The sequence below is a fragment of the Urocitellus parryii genome, chromosome 2 (assembly GCF_045843805.1).
Source record: "Urocitellus parryii isolate mUroPar1 chromosome 2, mUroPar1.hap1, whole genome shotgun sequence".
Lineage (NCBI taxonomy): Eukaryota > Metazoa > Chordata > Mammalia > Rodentia > Sciuridae > Urocitellus > Urocitellus parryii.
The window spans coordinates 163,332,794-163,359,298 of record NC_135532.1 but is presented as its reverse complement, the minus strand read 5'-3'; the positions used below and the strand labels follow the sequence as shown (position 1 = coordinate 163,359,298).

The following is a 26,505-nucleotide window of genomic DNA, read 5'->3' as shown; positions in this document are numbered from 1 at the left end:
TAAAGTGGTCTAGGGGAAGAGACTGCTAGAAGAGCAATTCCAGAAGCCTCAAACAAGTGTGGTCTGATAAATAAAAGAAAAGAAGATCAGTGTTGCTGAGTTTTAGTAAAATAGTGTGTATGTGTGTGTGTGTATGTGTGTGTGTGTGTGTGTGTGTGTGTGTGTGTGTGTATGGGGTAGGGGTGCTGGTTAATTTAGGATCTTCATATTTTGTGTCTGTGTGATAGTGTTAGTGTGAACAGAGCACAAGATTACTTCCCTATACATTTTTCTAATTACTAAATTTGTCAATATATTTCTAAACAGAAATGTAGGTATCTGAGTGATTGAACTTATTATATCTAAGTCAATTGCTGTGAATGAAAGAGAAGCCACTGCACAGGTGTCTGGATAAGAGTTAAGAGAAGAGTGAGAAGGGAGATGGCATTGAGATTGTGAGACTTTGGGAGATACTGAGGATTTGTAGTTGGTTCTTTGGCGTCAAGACCAAGAGGAAGCTACTTGCAATGTCACTATCTGGGGCTAGGTCTGTCATACATCCTGATGGAACAGAAGCTTCCACCCAGAAAGCAGTGAATGAACAGGAACATTTAAAGAAAACAGTGTCATATAAATCTATATTCTATTCTCAAATCATTCCAATGGCATGATTTGAGAATAGAATATAGATTTTAAAAATAATGATATTTAACAAGAAGATTAGGACTGGGGATGTCCAGATTCAAGTGATAAGTGACATCCCAAACTCCACAGTCTCCATCAGTGCCAGCCTCACAGAGGGAAAAATGCATTGTAGGGAGATGTGCTGGATAATGTGTGGAAGGATGATATGTTGAAATTAGAATATCAAGAAATGAAAGGAGTATGTTCCACATCAATACACCTTTTGGAAGAAGAAAAAAAGGCAAATTCAGAGAGCAAAACTAGTTCTGGAAAAGAGTCAACAGGGCAATAAAATAGCAAAGGAAATAATCACCCTAGAAAATGAATTACTTAAATGGAAATTGAAGCAAAAGTACAAAAAACCTGAAAGTTATGAGTTTATGCAGAGAGAAATATATTTTTGAAACTAGAGACTAATGGGAGATCTATAACATAGGAAATTACTAAGCATTTAAAACATGTAATTGAAAACTTGATTAACTTAATTCAACAAATTACTTAAAGTTTAAACTCTGTTAGCCATATTTTTGTTAGAAAATAAAAAATCCTAGTCTATCACTTAACTGCTAAAATGATTTATATAGCAGATAGGCAACTCTTGGCTTTTAATTGAGAGAGCCTTTGATAATAATCTGAACCCCAAAATTAAGCTGATACAAACTTCTTCTTTTTTTCAATTTGCTTGGATCAAGTGCTAATCAGGTGCTTTGGTCACACACAGACTTATGGTTTAACTATTAACTTTTATCAGCATTTTCAACCCTGACCACATCCCTGAAATATAGTGACCAGAACAACTTGAGTAGCAATGCTGTCCCGTTCCTACATTACATCAGAATTTAATTTCTCTATCTGGAATTTCTCAAGTTAAAATTAGTTTTTATTCACTATAAACTTAATAAAAAATGACAGAGTAGACAAAAGTACCTCATGTTACACTATATAGAAGAGACATAATTGAGGACATGTTGTGGACTTAGGAAAAGCTTGAGACATGTGAAAATATTTTGGCTACATGAACATTGCACGACTTGTTATAGACACAATAGTTCACTGAATCAATGTACACTCTGTTTAAAATTTTATCGCATTGGACTGGAATATAACTTGTGCATTATATGGAAGTGGCAATACATAATGGAACCAGATTGTGGAGGACTTTGAAAAGTAAGTATTTAAGACTTGATGCTATAAGTGATTGAGAATTATTATAGGGAATCAGCTAATAACTAGATAGTTTCAAAACATTTGTTTTATTATAGTGTATATGATGATTTAGAGTCAGATTTAAAGGTTAACATTGAATACCCAATGAATCTGCTATTATAAGCAGGTTCTCATTCTCAGCCCAGATTGGCTGCATTATAATCAATTACTCCATAAAAATCCCCAGGTGTTATTGTAGAAGAGCTGCCTCCGTTATCAAGTTTCTTTCTTTTATTGTTTTGCATCTGTCTATCTATTTGGCTTGAGCCCTCATTAATGTTTTTCATTACTTTGAATATTCAGCTTTCTTTTGGCCTTTTATTTTTGTATCTCACTAGTACCTGCTTATTTGCATTTACATATAGGGAGTAATTCAATAAAAATTAAATGGGATGAATTTATAACTAAAACCTCTTCTATACAAAATATAAGGATGGGATTTATTTTATTTATTTATTTATCTTTGGTGTCAGCCTTTGCTTTTTTTGGAACTGCTCAACATATAAAGGTTGGTACGCTAAAAGCAAATCTTGTACTACAAATTGGTTGCTATCTCTGGAAACATTCAATCTGTCAGAGAGATGGACATGCCAAGAAAATGTTCATATTGCTCCAGCTTTGACCACTGAAGCAACTTGCCTGCCCTCAGTAAATATGAATTTTTACTTTAATATTTTACTTCATGGAAATGATTTAAGTCTAGAAAGTAAAAATTATATAGTGTGGTTTTTACCTCTCTTCAGACGAATCAGAAATAGCAGACATTCCCACCTTTGGGAACTGTTATTATGATAATATTGCCCATTTGCATTGTTGTGTTAGTTGGCCCTTCTAATGTATAATCATTCAATTTTCAATCCCATCAGAACTATTTCCAAAAAGGAAATGAGGGGTCAGCTTCTATTGTATGGTTCCACATTTACTGAGCTAGTGGTGTCTTATTTTTCCATCTGGGGCATTGGCTCTGGGAAATTTACGATGGTATATAGCTGCCAGCTACCCAATGGTGATGCCAGTTTTGTCAGCAACTTACAAATAATTCCCCACATAAATTTGGGCAAAATGATATGAATGTTTCTTGCATGGTTGTGAAGAAGTGAACTTGTGCTCAATACCAAATCACAAATGAAATCCTATCAGTTCAAGAAAGAATGAAACTGGAAATGTGTGGCTTATGAAAAGTATAGACTCTGCAGCCAGATTGACTGAGTGTGAGTCCTGGCTTTGCCACTCAGTAGAGGAGTGTCCATTGGCAAATTGCCTAGTTTCTCTGTGTCTTGTTTTACACATCAATACAATGGGTATTATGATATTATCCACCTCCCAGAGTTTGAAGTTTAAATAAATAAAAAATATTTAAAAAGCCCTTAGAACAGATTCTGATTATAGCAAATACTTTTGTGTTTTCTTGATCTTTAATTTTTATTTTTTTAGTTGTCAATCGACGTTCATTTAGTTTATTTATATGCAATGCTAAGAATCAAACCCAGTGCCTCAAACATGCTGGGCAAGCACTCTATTACTGAGCCACAACCCCAGTGCCTCCATAATCTTTAAAACTTTTAGAATTACGGATAAAATTTAAGTAACTTTCTCTCTGACTCTGTCTCCTCTGAGAATTATGAACATTTAAGAAAATATTATTTCCTCTTCTAAAATATGCAATGATGTGAAAGCAGCGCTATTTTATGTTAAAGCTCAAAGAACTGGTAGTACATACAGTTGTCCAAAAGGAGATATTTAACTTTTAACAAAGACTAAATTAACCAGAATTGTTTTATACTCCCCTTTTAGAAGAAAAGAGACAAATCTACAAAAAATAACTCATATTAAAAATGTCTTCAAAAAGAAAATTCAAATCCTTTTTATGTCCTCAGAGCACTGTATAGTCAGTACAATCTCAGGGTCTAAGAATTTAGAATTATGTAAAACCAGAAGGCAAGGGGATTTTATGTGGGTCCCTATACTCTGGTGTTCTTGTGAGCATGTACACTTTTCTAGAGGAAAAGATTCTTGGTTTTTATGATCTTCCCAGAGAGTCTTTTGAGCATTCACCCACAAAGATTAAGAATCTTCCTGAAGGCAATGTGAATTTTTTATCTTTAATGAAAGATAAAATTATAATACCTTATTTACCAAGGCAGAAAAATCTACTAGTTTGTCTTAGATTTTGAATAAAAAAGGATCAAAACAAAACCTTTTAACACCCTTTGCTAACTGGAAAATTAAATTGACCATCATTATAGGTAATTGATGTTTTCTTGTGTCAAGCAATAGTCATTCTTCAATACCAGTGAGCTAGTGCTTTATCCAGAGAAAATGGTGAATTTGTCTACTGTTCATTCGTTCTTTTATTTCTTCTAATTTCAGGATTTTAATATTTTCTATAGGTTCATAATTGTATATTTCTTATGGTCTGCTTAGGTATTCTATAAATGCTTGCTTAAAATCATTATTATTTCAATTTAATTAATATAACTTGGTACTGAATATTTCCACTCTTTTTGCCCAAATATAGTATGAAATAAATTATTTGAAAGAGGACAGGGAAAATTGAAAGGAGAAGAATTTTACTGACCTCTGAAATCTTAAAAATGTGTTCTGTTTTTTATGTACTTTGGCAAATATTTGCATTCACATTTATTTGGTGTTTTTAAATTGCTTTTATTAAAATGGCTTAATAGGATATTTTTAAATGGCTTAACAGAATATTTTTAAATAATTTTTTTTGCATCCTTAGAAAAGGTACACATTCCAAACTCAAAAACTTTAAAGTTTTTAGTTTAAGGAGATTAAGTAAATTACTCAGAAATGCTTTCTGTTTACCTGTTAATAATTAAGCAGGTTCGACTGGGTACTTTTTATAGTCATTGAGTTTTAATTTATTTATTTGTTGGTTTGTTGGTTTTAAGAATTTATTTAAGGCATTCTGCTATTGAGAAATAAAACCAGAGTGAAGCTGCATAATAAATGGAAGGGTTTAGGTTGCTCTAAAGGGACAAGTAAGAAAAAAATAAATCAATTGGATTTTAGGGTTAAAAGTAGTATTAAGTACATAATCTTTCTGAACTTTTCCCCTCTATTTGGAAAGGAAACTGCAATAACTAACAAGTATAATTGAGTTAAGTGAACCATCTTTTGTTGTTGCCCTGGAGCTCTGGCTCAATGGAATTTGAGTTGATTTTAGATGGCTTTAGTTATGGTTTAGCTAGGCCACTTTTATGAAGGATTATCTGAGAAGTCTACAACAGAACTTATCAGATTTCTCTGGAGTTTTAAAAACTCTAATAATGAATACCTGCACCAGAATGAATACCTGCAGTGTTGTGGTAAACTAGAACTAAGTTATTCTCTTTGAGACTTAAGAGGGAAAGCATCTTGTTATCTTCATCACATAAATGCAGATTCTTTTGGACGTTCTTTGAGGATCATAAGCTGGTTTTCATTTATCCATTTTTAATAAGCTAAAACTAAACCTATTTAAATATTTATTTAATAAAGATGCTTTGTTTTCTATAAATGTTAGTTAAGAAAGGCCTTTAGCAGTTTTATTGACTTTGTCCTCAATTGGGAGGGCCCATATAAAATACTAATACTAGCTAATTGACTAACCAGAAAAGTCATGGTTCATTTGTTGTAGGTGACTTTTAAATGGCATGATAAATACTATGGATTGAGAAAACATTTCTTATGTGGTTACAGATAGCATGAGTTGATAGTTAATCAAAATCTACTCATTGTTAACTTTTATTTATTTGAAATTCATACCAGTCCTACTTTAAAAACTTATTTGGAGCAGTGTCAGTTTTTCTCATGGGCATATTTTGTTTGTCTTTCCCTAGTGGCTCTATAATTAAAATTGGTGGATATTTTGTCTGTTTTCTCTTTTTATGTTGTGCTTACTATATATGTGTGAAACATTCTACATACATGCTTCCTTTGGAAGTTTAAATAAAGGTGTTAAAATATGTTAAATTTTGTCTCTTTGGAACCTAATCGCTATCATTATAGGTAGATGCTGTTATATTGACAAGTTCTACTTTTCTTCCCATTTTCTTTCTTATTTATTCTCCTTCCTTCCTTCCTTACAACATCTGCTCTTTTTCTTTCCTTCCTCTTTTTTTTTCTTAAAAAAATACTGCTGTTAATGGAGAAAGTAGTCACCAAAATTGGAGACATACAGACATTCTCAACTGACTTTTTTAACATTCAAGAAGACTAATAATAATACATCTAAATTTTGTCTTCAAAATGTATGTTAGGTATTTTGTTTTAGTGTTTTCCTATGTTTATATATACAAATTCTTAAAAACTAGTTAAAGTTTAAAATTATTATTGCCATTTTATTACCTATTTTTAAGCCTAATGATTAATTATAAATTTTCACTTATGTTTAATTTAATATCACATATAATTTATTTAACCTGTTCATTATTATGGAATATCTATAGTTTTAATTTGCATTTCTTTTATCACTATTGCAGAATGATATGATTTCATGTATATTTTAGCTTATTATTTATCACTACATTATTAATCTTGTTATTTTATATATTTTTAAAAAATATGTTATAAATAATAACATATTTTTTAATGTATGTTATATTTTACAGTTCTATTGTGAATTGCCCATTCATATATTTAGCTTATTTTAAAAATAGAATGATTCATTTATTTACACATAAAGAATATTAATTATATGAACATCATACTCACTAAAATATTTAACTTTATTTGTTGTTGGTCTCTTACATTTGTTAAAGACATTTTTAATTTGTGAAAATTTTTAATTTTAAATAGTAAAATTAAAAATCTTTATGTTATATGCCACTGTGTTTATGCCTTAAAAGTCTCTCATTGTAGAATTCAGAAAACCATATGCATATCTAGAGGTCTTTAAATACTTTATTTGTTATATTTAGAAATATTAACCTGAAAAGAAACAGGAAATGGAATTGAATTTTCCCCATATAATCAGTCAGTTATATCAACATGGTCCCTGGAAATGCTGCCTGTAGTATGTACCTTATAATGGAATTGTTTTGGCTTGTCCTACTTATTTGTCTCTTTCAGTGATAATATCATACTGCAATTTGTATTTCAATCATAGGTAAAAATCTGCCTTATTCTTTATCCTTTGCCAAAAGGCTGAGACCTAACACTTGATAATTTTGTTTTTAAATGTAGTTTTTAAGTTTGTCAATCTCCTGGCCTTTTGGTTTTGTTCTTTTGAGATAACTTTTAAAAATCAAGAATATTAAAGATAATTTTAGTTCAGTTCAATAGATGTTTTTAATATTTTAATATTAGTATTTTAATATTTAATAGATCAACCTCTGTGCTCTAGAAATATATTAGTCTGATAAAGGTGAACACAATATGTAAATCATTGAGGTAGTGGACTAATATCGACAGCTTTCTTTTTTTTCTTTTTTGATTCATTCTTTTTCTTTTATTATTCATGATTTGTTGGTCCTAATAATTTTATATATATTTTCCTTTTAATCTAGGAAAAATTGTTACATGATACAGACATAACAGAGATAGGTTGATTTTGGCATATGAAATATGGTGCCATTTTTCTTGTTTATATAGTCTGTTTTTTCTAACTAATGAACTTATAATTATGTCTTCCTCTTTTCAGCTTTTTAAATGTTTATTGAGTTCATGTTAGGCACTATTTGAGAAGCCTTAGGGAAGATAAAAATGAATACATTCCACAAATTCATAATCTAATGGGGAAATCCTCAGTTTGTAAGAATAAGAACATTATAATAATAGTTGTTGTGTACATTGTAGCTTGATACTAGCCATTGTACTAGGCAAGGTAATATGTGTTATCTCATTTAATCCTACAACAGCTCAGATAGTTCCATTTTTTTTTGACCTTTTCCTTTACTTCCTCCTGGTTTCTTCATATTGTCACCTCTTCTAAGAAACTTCCCTATGCAAGCCTATCTAAACTATCAGCCCACGTGTCTACCCATCTTGTTTTGTTTACCTTCCTTGTACTACTTACATGACATTATAATTCTAGTAATTTCCTTGTTTACTATTTGTTTCCCTTGCTGGAATGAATGTTAAATGGAAGAATTAATAATAAGTCATGAGAGTTTGAAGTTGCAAAAGGGCAAACTCCATATATTAATATATAATGCATAATAGCTTAAAACTTAAATTTGTAATTCTTTACATAGATTTGACTAAGTTCTTGTTTTATAGTTTGGTTAGGTTGTTCATTGTTTTATTCAGTTAATACTCATTGATCTTTTAGTCTATGGAAGGCTATAGTCATAGAAATGCAGATACAGTAAAAAAAGAACAACTGCCTGCCCTGGTGGTACTTTCATTTTAATAAGTGGGACAGAAAATAATTTAATTAAATTATTTTAAAATATATGTTATAATGGCCAAATAAAATTTCTCAATGGTATCATTCCTCACCTTATCTTTACAATCTGGACATGGTTTTCTTTCTTGTTCCTAATCACCCTCTGTTTATTCATCTGTATTGGTTCAGATTCTATGTCACCTGATTCTAATTTTCAGTTCCTCTCCTCAAGTTTACATTTGCAGAGTACGTGTGACATTGCCAATACCCTGAATAAAACAGCACAGTCATTTTCCTTTTCTAGATCTCATTTGGTTATTGATACAGCTTAAAGTTAATTTTGTTTTGGTTTACTAGTGTGGTTTGATGTTTGTTGCTTTGTTTTCCCTTTGCAGAAACATTACGTATGCACATTAAAAATCCAGTCAATCAAAATCTTCAGACTTAAAAAGGTATTTTAAGGGTGTCTCTCACTGTGAATGTACTGGCTTATAGGATTAGCTATGTTTATGTATTGTATTTCCGTTAGTAAAACTGCTATTGTGACTTTGGCCAAATCTCTGTGGAGACTATTAATAAATATGACATCAAGGTCATCATTTGGATTTCATAGCAAATTTAGAGAGATCACTTTCTAAGATCATACAATATCAAACACAATTTTTTTATTTTTATTTTTTCTTTTAGAGATATTTTATTTTTTAATTGTTATAGAATAACATAAACTTAACATCATAACCATTGTAAGAATACAACTCAGCAGTGTTAAGTATATTCACATTGTTGAGCAACCAATAACCAGAAGTTTTCATCTTACATAACTAAAATTTGTTCTTTGTCTATACCCAAAATGCTGGCTACCATACTCACTTTTCTATTTCTATGCATTTGACTCTTCTAGATGTCTCATATAAAAGGAATCATACAATATTTTTCTTTCTTTCTTTTTTTTTTTGATACTGGGAATTGAATTTAGGAGTGCTTTACCACTGAACCGCATCCCTAGTTCTTTCTTTTTATTTTTTTTCCTTTCTCTTTTTATTGGTTCTTTTTAGTTATATTTGTCAGCAGAATCCATTTTGATATAATTATACAAGCATGGAATATATCTTATTCTATTTAGATCCCCATTTTTACGCATGTACATGGTGGTGGGATTTACTGTGTTGTTTTCATATATGTACATGGGAAAACTATGTCAGATTCATTCCACTGTCTTTGATTATTCCCTCTCCTTTCTCTCATTCAACATTGTCTAATGTACTGGGGTTCTATTCTTTCCCTCATCCTTTACCTTTATTGTGAGTTGGTTTTTACCTATCAGAAAGAAAAAAAAGACTTTTGGTTTTTGGGGACTGGCTACTTCACTTAGCATAATTATCTCCAGATCCATCCACTTGCTGGCAAATATCATACAGTCATACTTCTTTATAGTTGAATAATATGCCATTGTGTATACATAGCACATTTTCTTTATTCATTACTTTTTTGAAGGGCATCTAGGTTGGTTTCATAGCTTAGCTCATGTAAATTGAGCTGCTATAAACATTGATGTGGTTGTGTCACTGTAAACGTATGCTGATTTTAATCCTTTTGGATGTATACTGAGGAGTGTGATATCTGGGTCAAATATGAATGGTCAACAAATACATGGAATAATGTTCAAAGTCTCTAGCAATTACAGAATGCAAATTAAAACTAAACTGAGATTATATCTCACTCCAGTAAAAATGACAATTTTCAAGAATTCAAGTAACAATAAATGTTGGCAAGGATGTGGGGGGAAGGTACTCTTATACATTGCTGGTGGGTCTGAAAATTGGTGCAACCACTTTGGAGAGCAGTATGGAGATTCCTCCAATAATTTTTAATGGGAAAGTTGTTTCTAGTTAAATCTTTTTATAGTCAAATACACCAGTTGTCTGCAAAGGCATCTCAGTTTCCTTCCTGCTCTATAACTGCCAGCCTTGATTGTGATTGTGTACTAACAAAGGCATTTGGATGCAAAGGAATTTGATAGTGACTAATCCATTTGTTTGTATCTCTGCCTCCAAATCTGTATAGTCTTGCTGTGAAGACAGAAAGTATAAAGCAATGTCCTAATGTCAATGCCTTAGCTGCCATAGACCAGTTTACCCTATGCTGGAAACATTGCCCTCTGCTCCCTTATTTTTCCCTACCCATTTTCTTTGGATTATCTGTGATTGTGCAGAATTTTCAATTTTACCTACTATTTTGAGGACAGGACTTTGGTCTTATTGTTTATATTTCCTAACTGAACATGCTTATCAATCCATTATATATTATAGATATTTGCAAGGTTGCTATTAAATAAGGATAAGCAAATTGATGGGTCAAAAGCTATTTGGGATTAACTTTTTAAAAATATGAAAATAAAAATATAAATACATTATTAGCATGAATTAAGAAAGTGTCTAATAATACCCTGCTATCTGACATACTTCTCAGAAATGTGCTTACAGTGGTTTAGATTGAATACTTCTGCTGCATATATGCATTTGAATGTGTTAGCTTTAATTTTTCTTTTAAAACTACAGACATCAGTTGGCATAAACAAACTCAGTTACCTGCTTCTCACAGCTAATCATAAAGACATCAAAGAAATACAAATCGTTTCCTCAGCATATTTCTAATCTTAAGTATTTCTTTTTTAAAGGTATGCATAAAGAAGTGTTATGAATTGCCCTTTGAGACTCTGAAGGCCAAAGGTAATGTCCAGTGATATTTATCACTGGGTTATCTTCTTGAAATATTTTATAATATTTAAGGCCTTGAATTTATTACATCATCTTTTCTTTATTGTTATTATTCCCTAGCACATTAAATAACTTTTTCTATGTCTATCTAAAAATAATCTGAAATGATAAATAAAAGGGAAGAAACCTTATGTCATCTCAAACTATTTCAGTCTAGTTGGATATTGTTTTTACCCCCTTCTTATTTCTATGTAGGAATGTATCATCCCTCCCCTGCCATTATTTGTTAGTTTAGAATTAGTTTAGAATTCTTTAAATTTAAAACCTTGTCCTTTCCTTAAGTAGACATATTGGCAAGAAGTCAGTACATATTCCTCCTTGGGATTAGTTTAACACCTTACTATAAGAGATAAAAATACATTTGTTGTGGACAGTGAAACTATTCAGATGATGTTTAATGGCTACTGATAATCAAAAATCCAGATTTTTCAGGTAAGAGGTTTACAATAGATTTGTGTTGCTGCATTGTGTATAAAGAGCTCATAGGGCTTGAAGGAGGTTTCTTAGACAAGAGGGGGCTGTAATTACTTTGCTTCTTACATGCATGGTTAGATCTTCCAGCGAGAATAGCATGGTAGGGTAATTTATTATAGAAGAATAAATCACAGATTACATTGGAGGGGGATGGGGTGGTGCAATCCAACTATCAGTTTTGTGAATACATACATTTAAGCATGTGTGATAGCTTGTTTTTAATTTCTTTACACCAGTGCACACCTCAAACATTCCATTTAGCTGTGGGATATGCAAATTGTTCCAAATGCAGCAGCAGTACTTTCACCTGAATGTCAAAACTGTCAGAGAGCTTTAAATCAAATCTTTATAACATTTAAAAAAAAAAAACCAGCCAGCCCTAAGATGTAGACACCAAACTCTGAAAAAACTTGATTCCCATACTTCCAAAAAGCTTCTGTATGTCAACAGGGTAATGTCAAAGTTCTAATTCACCTGTTTTCTAATTTTAACCTTTTAAGGACTTTATTTTATTTGGCTTAATTATGATGTTTTCTACAAGTTAATGATAAATGGCTTGATTAATAAAACCAAATGTCAGAGAAAATGACAACTTGATGAAAAATTAATACTTGGCAATATTTTAAGGTACAGAAATAATAAAGAAGTAATTTTAAATTTTTTTATTTATATATGACAGTGGAATACATTACAATTCTTATGACGCCTATAGAGCACAATTTTTCATATCTTTGTTTGTATACAAAGTATATTCACACCAATTCGTGTCTTTATACATGTACTTTGAATAATAATGATCATCACATCCCACCATTTATAACCCCCATGCCCCCTCCCTTCCCCTCCAACCCCTCTGCACTTTCTAGAGCTCCTCTATTCCTCATTCCTCCCATGCTCCCCCTCCCTATCCCACTATGAATCAGCCTCCTTATATCAGAGAAAACATTCCGCATTTGGTTTTTTGTTTTTGTTTTTGTTTTTGTTTGGTATTGGCTACCTTTACTTAGCATTATCTTCTCTAACTCCATTCATTTACCTGGAATTGCCATGATTTTATTCGCTATTATTGCTGAGTAATATTCCATTATATATATGCCACATTTTTAAATCTCTTCATCTATTGAAGGGCATCTAGGTTGGCTCCACAGTTTAGCTATTGTGAATTGTGCTGCTATAAACACTGATGTGGCTGTGTCCCTGTAGTATGCTGTTTTTAAGTCCTTTGAGTATAAACCAGGCAGAGGGATAGCTGGTTCAAATGGTGGTTCCATTCCCAATTTTCCAAGAAATATCCATACTGCTATCCATATTGGCTGTACCAATTTGCAGTCCCAACAGCAGTGTATGAGTGTACCTTTTTTCCCATATCCTCACCAACACTTATTGTTGTTTTTATGCATAAAAGCTGTCATTCTGACTGGAGTGAGATCCAGTCTTAGAGTTGTTTTGATTTGCATTTCTCTAATTGCTAGTGATGATGAACATTTTTCATATATTTGTTGATTGATTGTACATCATCTTCTGAGAAGTGTCTGTTCGGGTCTTTGGCCCATTTATTGATTGGGTTGTTTGTTTGTTTGGTGATAAGCTTTCTGAGTTCTTTGTATACCCTAGAGATTAGTGCCCTCTCTGATGTGTGAGGGGTAAAGATTTGTTCCCCAAATGTAGGCTCTCTATTCACCTCACAGATTGTTTCTTTTGCTGTGAAGAAACTTTTTAGTTTGAGTCCATCCCATTTATTGATTCTTGACTTGATTTTAATTCTTGCACCACAGGAGTCTTATTAAGGAAGTTGGGGCCTAATCCCACATGATGGAGATTAGGGCCTACTTTTTCTTCTGTTAGACACAGTGTCTCTGGTTTTATTCCTAACTCCTTGATCCATTTTGAGTTGAATTTTGTGTAAAGACGTATTTTTAAACCTCATATTTCATCAGTACTTTCTTGAAGATAGGTAACCACAATGCTCTCTGCACCTAAGTTTTCACAGTCACATGTGTAAGTGATACAACTTTCAGCAATTTTCTGCTATTATTTTCACTACAAAATATTAGTTAGTAGTATATTAGAAATATATTTTAATATATTAGAAATATATTCATAATTTTAATCTCTTTTGCCCCATAAATCAAAATAAACTATACTTTGGGATTATTGTAGAAATGAAGTTACCATACTAAGAATCCAGTTAGCAATGCGTGTGCCAACACACCAATACTTATATGTGTTTCAAGAAGTATCATGGTGTAAAATTTAGTAATTGGTGACTTGATATCTGCTAGACTGCTAATTCAGTTGGTTATGAGTATTTTGGCTTTTATATTTAAATTTTTTCAGTATATTCAATTACATATATATTATTTTTACTGAATAATTTATGTATATATGTCTTTTTATAACAGAGAGAGAAAGAAGGAGAGAAAGAGACAAGGAGAGCAAGAGCATAGCGTTTCAAAGAATGATTTTAATATAGGATTTTTTTAAAAAAATGTATATTTTTTCTGAGTTTTCATTAAAAGAACCAAGTACAAATAAATGGCTATACTTGCTTTTTGCTGTTAAACAATTTATCAGCTCAAAAAACTAAAGAATGACAAATATGACTATTTTATTTTACTCCTTTTACTAGAAGTTATGGGATTGAAATATAATAATATCCTGTATAATTTTTTATCTTCACAAGTATCAGGATTTTTACCATGAATATCTAAATATTAACTTAAATGTTATATGGAAATGGTACCATGCATAATTATATCCTGTGTTAAATTTCTATTTTCACATTTCACTTATAAAACTATCAACCTAATGATGGAGGGCAAAGTGACCTCTTCTGTTGTGCTTTTGTTTTGCTTGATTGTCCAGGATAAAAAGACCCACATAATATAATGTCAGTGAAATGGACTCAATTTGACCATCTGTTCATGAAACCACATGATGTGCTGGTCATACCTACCAACAGAAATTTTGGCCAACTAATGTTAGAATCACTTCTTTTTATAATATATTTGGTATTTTTAGTTAGGTATTTCAAACATATTTCTATACAAGTAAGATAAATAGAGGTAAGTATTCATCAACATTCTGTAAACACAATATATGCCAATCCCAAGGTGAAACATCATCAGTATAGATTTCCAGTGATATTTAAAATTGGAAATGGATTGTGTTGAATCTTCTCTTAGCTGGCTGTAGGTTTTATTGTTTTTGTATCTTGCCTGCTTCCAAGCATCCAGTCTGTACTGGCAAAGCTGCTTGATGATAGAGACCACCAACATTGCTGCCCTGACTGCTTACAATACCTGCCATGAATAATAGCTCTGTCAGCTAGTTAATCATTGCTTTGTAACTGTCTCTGTTCCATCTCAGCTGATCACTGCCCAGAGGAATTTAAGTTTCATTGTAATACAAGGCTTATATTATATTTCTATACCTTCCTTGTATGCAAAATAGTCCATTCTTCTTCTCTTTATATAACAGTAAATAAGACATGCCCCACTTTTTTTGACTGTTCTTAAGTTACTATTAAACAATGTGCTTTTCTCCCCTTGTTTTTTCTGTACTTTATCCTTTCACCAATTTACTTCTACACATATATCAGTTAACTATTTCTCCTTAGTTACAAGATTTTATAATGAATTACTAATTACTTTACAATCTGTAGCCTTACAAGTTTTTAGTTTAAATTCCACTGAGGGGGTAGTATTTAAGAGAAAGTTGTCCTTCCCCCAAAATGTCTATAAACAAAGGAGAGAGACTGAAACCCAAAATGATCTCAAAAAGGCGTTTGCTTGGTCTTATACTGTTTGGTCTTAGAAAAGAGGACAATTGAGTCAACCTTATATAGAATTTTTAATTGCAGCAAGTTGAGTTGTGATATTTTAAACCTGATGCTTGAATTAACACACATAACAATCCGCTGATGTTCTTTAAAGAATCTAAATCTTAGGGAAAATTAAACAGTGTTAGTTTTTCCAATAGAAAAAAACTAAAAATGAATGTATTGTACTGAACTTAAATACTTAGTTGTGATTCTTGTATATAGACTACATGTTCTTTCTAAATTACCTTTTATCATTTATAAAGTGAATTCTCACTTTAAAGCTTATATTTTATTCCACAAGATCAAGGAATCCAGATCATCCTGACATGAAAATATCAATGTGACTTCTAAAGTTCCCTAATGTGTAACTTAAGTACCAGTAGAATTAGTCTTTGAAAGCATGAGTAATTTGCCTTGAAAACCTGTGTTTACTAATTGAATAAAATGTAATAATGAAACACAAAAATAGCACAAAGATATCAATAAAGTTTAATATATAAAGAATTTGTGTTTTGTTTTGTTTTGTTTTTGCTAAAATGCTGCATTCATTCTTCTTCCATATCTACCATTCCTCCAAATATCAAGGTCCTCTTCTTGTATCCTTTATTGATGACAAGATGATTTTTATTCCCCTAATGAAGTAGGAAGTAAATTAACATGCTTTTTGGGAGAAAGAGGGGATTAGATTGCTTATTGTAGTAGTTCTCAACATATCTTTGTAATACTAACTCCTACCCACAACTAATTAGTGACTTTCAGAATTAGAGAAGATCTTAGTTGTGTGGTAGCTCTATATTTACTAGTGATCAAGGAAGTGTTACTAATACACTTGTCAGTATTAAAAAAGAATTAAGTAAATAAAGGGCCAGATGGTTGAGCCTAGGACCTATCAAACGCCCAGTACGTGTGGGCTGGCCCAACGGAATGACAGAAAGGTTTACCAGGCTAAGTGAAACCAGAGTTAAGCTTTTACTTAGAAAAAAAGGAATGCTTTCGAATGTAATTTGTGATGGTATTTTGATTTACATGTGGGGTAGTCACATTTACACTAGCATTATTTGAGAGCCATACCCTTATGCATCAGAATCCAAGTATGTTAACATGTATCAAAAAAGACTATTCATCTGACATGGTGGCGTGCAAAATAAAGGAATTTACCAAAGAAGCATTTTTGATGGCTCTGAGAATAATACTGTCTTTTTCTCTTAAAAAAAAAAATTAAAAAATCTATGTTTGTAGTATTACAAAATACTTATTATACTTTATTGCATTGAGTATTTGTCTCCTCCAATAGACTGCATAACTCATGATATAAGGTACCAGGTTTTATTTTATATATATATTATATTATTTATATATATTATACATATTATTTATATATATATATATATTATATATAATATATATATCCATCCTGTTTTCCTATCCTGGTTTTCCTCCATATTTTTCATTTATTTTCATTTATTTTATTTTATAGCTACTTACTTTGGGGAACTTAAAGCATTTGGGTTTCTATGATAGATACACGGATTAATGAGTTGTTAAATAGGTAAACTGATTAGGGTATATATATTTTTGGAAGTTTTTTTTTTCCACAGGCATACAATTAATGCTTGACAAGAATGGTTAACTTTAGGCCTTCTGCCTTTCTTCCCTTCATCATTTCTTTCTATTTTCCAGCAAATATTTGTGGAATGTCAACTCTGTGCCAGGAACTTTGCAGGTGTTAGATGTAACTATTGAACACGAGATATAGTCCTTACTCTTATAGGACTGATAATCTGATAGGGAAATATAATAAACACATAAATAAATATTACAAATATAGTACATAATTAAATGATTTATTTTGCTGACTTTCTCATTCTGTCAAAGGTAAAGAAATTTGGAGTTCAGTGGAAGAATTATCTTCAATGGCCTGCCTTCTTAATGGTGGGTTATTTCTAGATGAAAAAATTGTAGAGAGGCCAAATTGTTTCAGAATATGTTTAAACGACTTCTGAATGAGAATAGATGAAATAATATTTGCTTCTAAGATGAGTTTAAAGAAGTGTTTCAAACCTTAGAGTTTATATATGTCTTTTGTATCAAAGCTCGGACTGAAATATCATAAGAATATCTAGTATTTTTTAAGTTACTGAAAATTATTTCTCTTCAAGATTTCTAATTAATCGATTTTTTCTGTGAATTGGATTGTAGTAATGCTGAATGAAAAGCAGTTGATAGCAGTGTATATATATTTTTTCTCATTGGACATGTGTGTGGAATATTTTTGTCTTCTGATCAGATTGTTCATTATGCTTCCTTTTGGATGTACATACTGTTTGGCCTTCCAACCTGTATGCTCATTCAAAGGCATTCCAAGTCATTATGCTGGACTTCATCCTTGTTCAGTAAAAGGCCATTTCCTCCATCAGCTGTCCACTTGGACATACATTCTTTTTACTCTCAAAAATATTTTATATGTGTTCAGTCTATGGTAGATGGATTTGTCAAATTACTCACAGATAATCACTTTTTTAAAGTTATAATTTGAGCTATGACCTCTCAAACTGTGAATTATAAGGTTTGACCCTTTGGTTCACATTTTGACACAACAGCCATTAATTATAGTTTTTAAAGGACATTTTATTTCAGTTAGAGTTCGTGTTATGAAAACAGTTTAAGTATTTTCCCTTTAACTTTCAGGAATAAATGCTGAAATGTAAATGCATAAATATAGATGCATCTTTATCTATATGTAATATGTACATTAAAATTTAATGATATCTGGAATGCACATGCATATTATATTGAAAGGTATTTATGCACATTTATAGCATACATTATATCTATTAGACATACCTATGGAATTTTTTTATTATAAGGTCTGAGTTAACACTTAGATCATAGATCATACTTATTTTATATAACTGATATATGATTAAATATTAATTATCAGGAAGAAAATTTCTTTATTAGTGTTTGAATCCAGGCTTTTCCCTTTTCTTTCCTTTAAGCGAGAAACCAAAGTAGGTGCCTAAGAATGGCTAGAGTCTGTCAGTAATTTGAAAGTCCTGTAGACAGATCATTGAATTTGAATGGCATGGGAGAATGTAAACTATTCAGGTGATTTTTGCAAATGTGCATCTAGAGGTACCTGGAGGAAATCCATTGGGAAAAGGTCAGTTTGGGTAAGCTCAGAAAGACATCCAGATGTGTGGACACTTTGCTGATTCATCAGTATTTGAAACTGAGGAATTTAATGTGTTTTTTATTGGATAAAATAAGATATTACTATAGCTGAAAATAACTCAGGACATAGTTTTCTGTTGCTGCTTAATACAAATCTAATAATATTTAGATTTTCCATTTACTTGTAAAGCAAGTTTCTTCATTTTGTGCTCAACTGTATTCTTAGTTACTAAATTCCTAAAATTTAAGTCTAAAATACTATGGAGAGATGAAGACTTAAAAATGTCTGAGTAATTTTCTTTAAGGTACATAATCACTCCCTTTGTATTTCAAGTATTTCTGAAACATTAGATTGGTTTTGTTCAAATTATTCTCTAGTCTAATGTGTTATTCTCTACCATGATGTGTTTACTAGCAAAAAGTTATTTAGGCTACAGAATTAAAAACAAGGAACCATAGGAAAGCAACTCTTCTTTTCTAGAATAGATAGTATTGCTCCTGAAGTTTTCCCTATGAAAAATATTTCCCTGTATATTTGAGTATATATTTTAAGAATTTTTTAAAAATTAACATTATATAAATATCTTCATTTTACTTTCAGGATCATGCTATTATCTTAATTAACTCTGGAGTTTCAAATGGTTTGTGTCATTAGCAGTTAGCATGACTTGGAGTGCCTGGTTATATAGGAAATTTTGTTTATTTGACATGTATATTTTGTACTATCCACATGGAAATAACATTAAATTTAAAGTTTAAACTGAGTTTCAGTCTTGGCTCAACTTCTTAAAGTGAGTTAGAGTGACTTTCCTTCTTTGAATCTAAGTCTAGAAATACACCTATAAAGGAAAATGTAAAATTACTGTTTGTCTCATGGGATATTAATAATAAGATCCTGAATTCAGTGTCTGCATATAGAAAGCTATTAATAGTTAATTAATATTTAAATTAGAACAAAGCTAAACACTTTTTAAAAAATTAAAGCATATCTTTCTAGTTATTTACATTTTTCTGATAAATTTACTATATTTTTCTTCATTTCCCTCATGTGCTCATTCTTTTTCTCTGTTCTCTATTTTACCTACCTAATTTTCCCATGTTTATCTTTGCACCTGGAATTACCATTGCAGCCAGAATACCCTGGACAGGAAAGAAATTGCTTCCCAAAAGGATGTCAGTGTAATGTTACAAGGGAGTGACTGATGTTCCAAAAAGAATAAAATTTTATCATAGTCCATATGTTTAGTCATTTCTAAAATACTATTAAAACAAACAGTAGAAAGTCTTTTTCTGATTATATAGTTTGGATTGCATTATTTTCCTCTTAAACTCATTCATTTGTGAGTTTTAAAGAAATGTTTGTATTTTGTTTTTCTAAAAGTAACAAAGGAAGCAATCAGCACACTAAAGACATAACCTAAGGAACAGGATAGTGTATTTGCAAACTATATATATGATAAGGCATTAATATCCAAAATAAGTAAGTAACTCAAACAACTCAGTAACCAGTAAATGATTTTAAAATGGACAAAGGACATAAATAAATATTTCTCAAAAGAAGCCATAAAAATAGTCAAAAGATAAATAAAAAATGCCCAACATCAATAATCATCAGGAGAATGTAAATTAAGACTTCAGTGAGCTGTCATCTTCTAGGTAGAAGTGTTGGTGGGAGTGTAAAGAAAAAGGATCCATTGTATATTGTGAATGAGAATGTAAATAGTATAACCATTATGGAAAACAACTAGAGGTTGTTTTCCAAAGGATATGAAAGTAGTATGTGGAAGAGGTATCTGCATTCCAATTCATCTCCTTATGGACACTTATGTTGCTTTCCTATCTTGACTGTATAAAGAAAATGTGATAAATATATACACTTTAATACAATTGAGCTTTAAAAAGAAGGAAATATAGTCATTTAAAATGCTTTTTCAAACGTGAATGAGTAGGACATTACAGTAAGTAAAATAAGACAGGCACAGAAATACAAGTACTGCATGATCTCACTCATATATGAAATCCAAAAATGTTGAACTCAGAAATACAGAGTAAGAAGGAAATGTTGATCAAAGAAAACATAATTTCTGTTAGGAGAAAAAAATTCAAATTATATATTGTATATCATGATGATTATAGTTAATGTTATATACTTGAAGACTGCTGAGAATTCATTTCAAGTCTTCTCACCACAAAAATGGTATGTGAGATAATGCATGTATTAAAACATTGTGTTTTACATCATAACTACATAATGTTTTTACTTGTCAGTTACATAAATTTAATTTTAACAAACTTAAAGCAAAAGTAATTTCAGGATATACTAAGGTAGGATTTTCAAAGAATAGAAAGTTTCTGTAATTAACTGTAAATAAATTTTTATTTCACCAAGTACATTTAAACATTTTCAGACTTCCTAGAATTCCCTGAGGTATAAATAAAATGGTTTGTCTTCCTTAGCTCCCATTATGTTACCATCCAATCTTCTAGATAGACACATTTTAGGATTTTTTCCCTCATGAAACAAACAAATTCTTTGTTATAAATGTAAGAACTTTTAAATACTAATATTATGGAGTGTTGAAATTTGAAAACAGTTTTCCTAGATCAACAGATTAGACAAATTCAGTATAATTTTCAGGATTTATATAGACATCATCCTTATTTGTTAAAGATACCTTTCCACTTTTTCCTATTTCTTTTTTTCTATTTTTTTTTTTTTTAGCTGTAGACGGACACTATATTGTTATTTTTATTTAATGTAGTGCTGAGCATTGAACCCAGGGCCTCACGCTTTTGAGGCGAGCACTCTATCACTGAGCTATAACCCAGCCCTCATTTTCTTATTCCTCATATTACTTTAAAGTTAATACAGCATGACATAGAAAATTCTTAATTTGGTCCCAAATCTACTTTTTTAGTCCAAACTTCCAAACTTCTCACCTCTCTTCCTAACTGTTCTTACCTCTTTCCCTATGCACATAGCTCTTTCTATCCTCTTAATAATTTGCTCTTTTAAACATTCTGTGTGCTGCCACACTTTGTGCCTTTGTTTACAATAGTTATCCTGCTGTTGTCTTACCATGGCCAGGTTTTGTTTTGTTCTAATGATTTTGTTTTGTTCTACTCTGTAGTTGAGGACATGTTTATCCTCTAATACAGAATCAACAGATCTTTTCCTAGTGCCCCCTTAATATTTCCTCACATAAGCATACACTCACCATATGGTGTCACAATTAGGTTTTGCTTTGTTTTCCTGGATGAGGAAAGGGAATATATTTTCTTTCTTTCTGTGCTTAACTTATATCAAGTACTAAATAAATGTTTACAGAATTGATTAGACTATGAATAGAGTTAGAGAAACTACATTATCAACTGTACACAGGACATACACATAACAAAAAAAGCAATGAGAGGTTCTTTAAAAAGATGTGTACTAAATTTTCCTTGATTCACTACTTGATTTCCTATAGGTTTGGATATTTTTGTTTATATATATATATATATATATATATATATATATATATATATTCTTTTAGTTGTAGGTGGACACAATACCTTTATTTCATTTATTTATATGTGGTGCTGAGGATCTAACCCTGTGCCTTATATATGCTAGGTGAGTGCTGTACTGTTGAGTCACAATCCCAGCCCCTATGTTTGGATATTTTTAATGCTTGTTTTTATAGTAGCAATGAGGAAACAAAATTTTGCCCTATATTCTGCAATAAAGTTGAGTACAGTTTTAATAGAGAATTTTTAGGCCCAAAAGAAAAAGGGCTAAACCAATGACAATGACTTATCTGAAGTATTTTTTTTTTATCTTAGTACTTGAAATGATAATTTGAATGATTAATACAGGATATTATAGAAATGTTAATGCTCTATATTTTGTTATAATTACAACTGATGATTATACTTAGTTTGAAACAGTATAAACTACATTTCTTTCCTTTTAAAGTTGTTTTCAATTGTGTATGTATACTGCATTTTCTTTATTTGTTCATCTGCCGGTAGGCACTTAGGTTGCTTTCATATCTTGACTGCTGTAGATACCCAGAATCTGGAATGTAGGCAATAATTAGCCTCATAAGTGGATCTGTTTGAAAAGTATAAAATGATAGTTCCCTTCCCAAAGAAAGCTGCAGTTGTGTTAAGACTATACTTACTTGTTTTTAATAGTGTCTCAACTGAAACAGGTGCCTTACTTGCTTTGTTCTGCAGAAACAGCTTTATAGATTTAAGTACTGAGTGTATGGTACACAGTGGCACTATTAACAAATCAGAATGAGGCCAAGGGAAAACTCATCTAGGATCCACACACCTAAATGCAGTTAGTAAACAGAGACACTAAGTCTCATTAAGCATAATTAAACCTAATATTGACTGTAAACGGTTATTTACCTTAAACTTCTCTGTAGAGAGTGTAGAAAGGGATTAACCCAGCAGATTGGGACATTAATTACTACCTATTTCACATTAAAGTTACTATCAAGAATGGCTATATTCATAAATAAAACATAGGAGGAATTGAGAGTCTGAAAATATGTAAATTTATTTTATAAGATAAAAAAAAATTTAGACAAAAAATGTGAGCTGTGAGTGGTACTAGCCTCAACAAAATGGAACCCTGGTTCATTACAACAAAAAATAGGCTAAAATAATTACAGAAATATATCTTTGTCTTCTAAGGGATTGAACCTGTTTCACAGGCCACTTCAGCTCAGCTGAGTACACTCCTTTCCGTGCACAGCTTCTACCACTTTCTGAAAGTAATATGGGATTTGAGAGAGGATGCAGAGACTTTGGAGAAGCATAATTTCTTTCCTTTATTCTCCCAGTCATTAATAGCCCTTTATTTATGAAATTGATTATAATGATTGTATAAATGTTGTTTGGTTTGTCAGCCAGAAGCACAGTGCTGTTTTTTATTCAATCAAAATGGTCCTGTAACTGGTCTCCTGCTACTATTTAATAATCTCCTTCTTGGGTGCAATCTAAAGAGTATGTTGTGAAGGATATAAAAATGTCAGCTAAATTTAAGATCCACTGTTAAGTTTTTATATTGTATCCTGCCCCAAGGGGGAAGGCCAGGATCTAGAAGATAAGAATTTAAAGAGAAAAGCAAAGTAATGAGAGTACCTACATCTACTAGCCTCACAATTTTCTTCCAACTTTATCAGGCTGTTTTCAGTGAATGTAGGCTGTTATCTATGACTTGTTTGATATTTCCTTTCCAATAATAAACCATATACTCAGTCTGGACTGTCTTATTACTTCCACCAAGGCGGCCTTTTAATTTTGGGGGACTAAATCACAAATACAATCTTGCATACGTTTAAGGCAATAAACCAAACAGAGATCAAACTTCTGGGGCACCCAGGTCTTAGTGCTAATCTGATAAATTTTATTTTTCAAATGATCATGAGAAAGCATCAGGGTAGTATTATAATTGTGTATGTGAAGAAGGGAGCCTAGAAAATTAGCCTGGAACATATATTCAGTTTTTCTAATGAATGCATAGTTTAATTTTATATTAAAACTCTTACTTTTTTTCTTCGGAATTTAAGGCTAGTTTCACAGCTTATGATATGAACTAATGCAACCAAAATAGTTAATGGACAAAAAAAAAATCTATCCTTCACTTCCCCCATTGAACAAAAATTCTCAAACTGGTTGGATGACAGAGGATGAACAAAAACAGTCAGAGTAAGAGTATTCTATCCTCTGTTCTCCTAACAATCCTGACATTACAAAATAACCATAACAATGGCATTCTTATTAATCAGACATATTTATACAGAATTAGTGTTGGCTTCTGCTCTATATTACCTTTAGTTTTACATGAACTTTTATTATCTGTGCATATCAAAAGAGACATGGTGAATGAACAAAGAAGCCCTGTTATGAGACAAGTATTATTTGACATTTTGGGAAGCTCTTATTATAGGGTTTCCTCTTAAGTGAGAACAACGGGAAGGTTGTCATTAGTTGCACTATTAAAGACACTCTGGATTTTTAAAAACAGAAATGGAGCCCACTTTTTTCCTTGAAGAAGATTCATCAATTAGAACAATTACAGTAATCCAAGACTTATAACCCAGACTTGTCCTCCTGAACTGCTTGTTTTATGGTGCAAAACGATGGCCTCATATGCTATCTCTTAAGGTAATTGTTTTTCTATTGGTTTCCAGAACTAGATAGCTGTGTGGTTTGCTTATTACTTTCAAAGTTGAATAATATTTTTAGACTTCTGGTAAATATTTGATTACACCAAAATGCAGGAATCTTACAAGGTCTACAACCCTACTGCAAACCAGATGCCTTTTATTTTTTTTTGTTTTAAAAGAGAACAGCTAACAGAAGTTCCATTGAGTTCTTCTTCCCAGGTTTATGAGAAATCTGGCTAGAAATTATGATAAAAAAGTGTGATCATGGATAATTTGAATTTCTTATTACAAATGCTGGCCTTATACTTTCAGAGATTGACCAATATCACATATTTATTTGGTATCCTCTAAGATGACAGGCATTAATGTAGACTGTTGTCTAAGAGCAAAAGACACTAGAATACAGTTTGACCACTGAAAATTTAGCTGCTTTTAATTTTTAAGGTGCCAATAGAGTGATGATAATTGCAGAATTTTTTTGTACCCCTATTTTAATCTTCTCAAGTTTTATGTTAAAAGATACACAGTTTGATGGTTAAATAAAAACAAATAAATCCTCCAAAGACTGTCAGGATTGGAATTAAGCACATAAAAGCAAGCTACATTTTCTAATGAGTCATGAAAAATCATTAAACTTCTGATCAACCATCCATTCCTGAAGAGCAATAAGAAAGATTAAAACTGTTTTGTACCTTGAAATACATAAATTGAAAATTTTTTGAAATTATTTATTTGCTTACTTGTCTTTAATTTCTAATTTTTTATTGCTTTACACATTTTTAATCGGACATTAGATAGGTAAAGTGATTTTATTTGGAGTCTTTATCCTGTCTTTAAATAGGTGGACACTAATAATCTATTTTAAATTGGGAGAAAAATCATCCTGTTCTAAAGTCAGAAGATTCCTTGACTTTGAATCCTGTATCTTCTTATTTTAGGGCATTAATTAAACCATTTAAGAAAAGTTCATTCCATATACTGTTTGCTACTTAAAACGTACTTGTCCAAATAACACTAAAATCTTGACTCCTCTGTCAGATTATGAACTATGGGAACAGGAAATATATCTTCATATCCTTTTTAGAGCTTTCGATATTACCTGTATTCAACGTATTTTTTAAGGTAATTCTTCTTAAATGTGGACAAGCTGCAGTAAGTGAGAAGAGTCATCACATTGGAAAGTAATTCAGTAGACTTTCTTACATCAGAATTTGATTCATCTTCATTTTCAGGGAAATAAATGTACCTGTGACTCACAAATCACTTAATACCTCAATAGTCAATTATGCATGTACTACCTATGACCTAAGCTAGTTATACCTTGGATTTATATTATGTCTTTAGTAACAAATCTATCCTTTCGTTCACTTAAAAACATTCATAAGTGCTTACTATGTGGCAAGCCTAGAAATATACAAATAAAAATATAGGATATCTAATCTCAAGAAACTACAAGGCTGCAGGGATCTCAAACCATGAGATTTTATAAGTATTAATACCTTAATAAATGCCTAAAAAGAAGTTACTATGGGAACATTAATTCTACTTTGGGAATTAATAAAGTATTCAGAAGAGAATATAATGGTTTAAGGAAACTGGAAGAGGAGTCAGAGTTCAATAGGTACAAGGGTGTTAGGAAAATGGTTGCACTGAAAAAGAAAGTTCTAGTAAAAGGTAAAAATATATGTGAAGGCCTAGAGTAATATGAAATCTGGACTTATTCAGAAATGGCATGTAGTTATCACTATGGCTGCTGAGTCAGGCAGAAGTGAGAAGTAAGACAGAATTGGTATGGTTGGTCATATTACAAAAGGCTATAAATCCTATGCTAACAAGCTTGGATTTTATGCCAACACTCTTGGTGAGCATCAGAGGATGCATTTAGAATGA

General features: G+C 31.4%; 1 protein-coding gene across 1 annotated transcript in view; it reads left to right on the top strand.

Annotated features, from left to right (window-relative positions):
• Nucleotides 1-26,505, top strand: part of Zbtb20 (zinc finger and BTB domain containing 20) — a 780,801-nt gene that overhangs the window by 161,778 nt on the left and 592,518 nt on the right. The window contains exon 2 of the mRNA XM_077795340.1: nt 10,878-10,929. The gene's annotated coding sequence lies outside the window, so the exon portion shown is untranslated. The remainder of the gene's footprint in view (nt 1-10,877; nt 10,930-26,505) is intronic.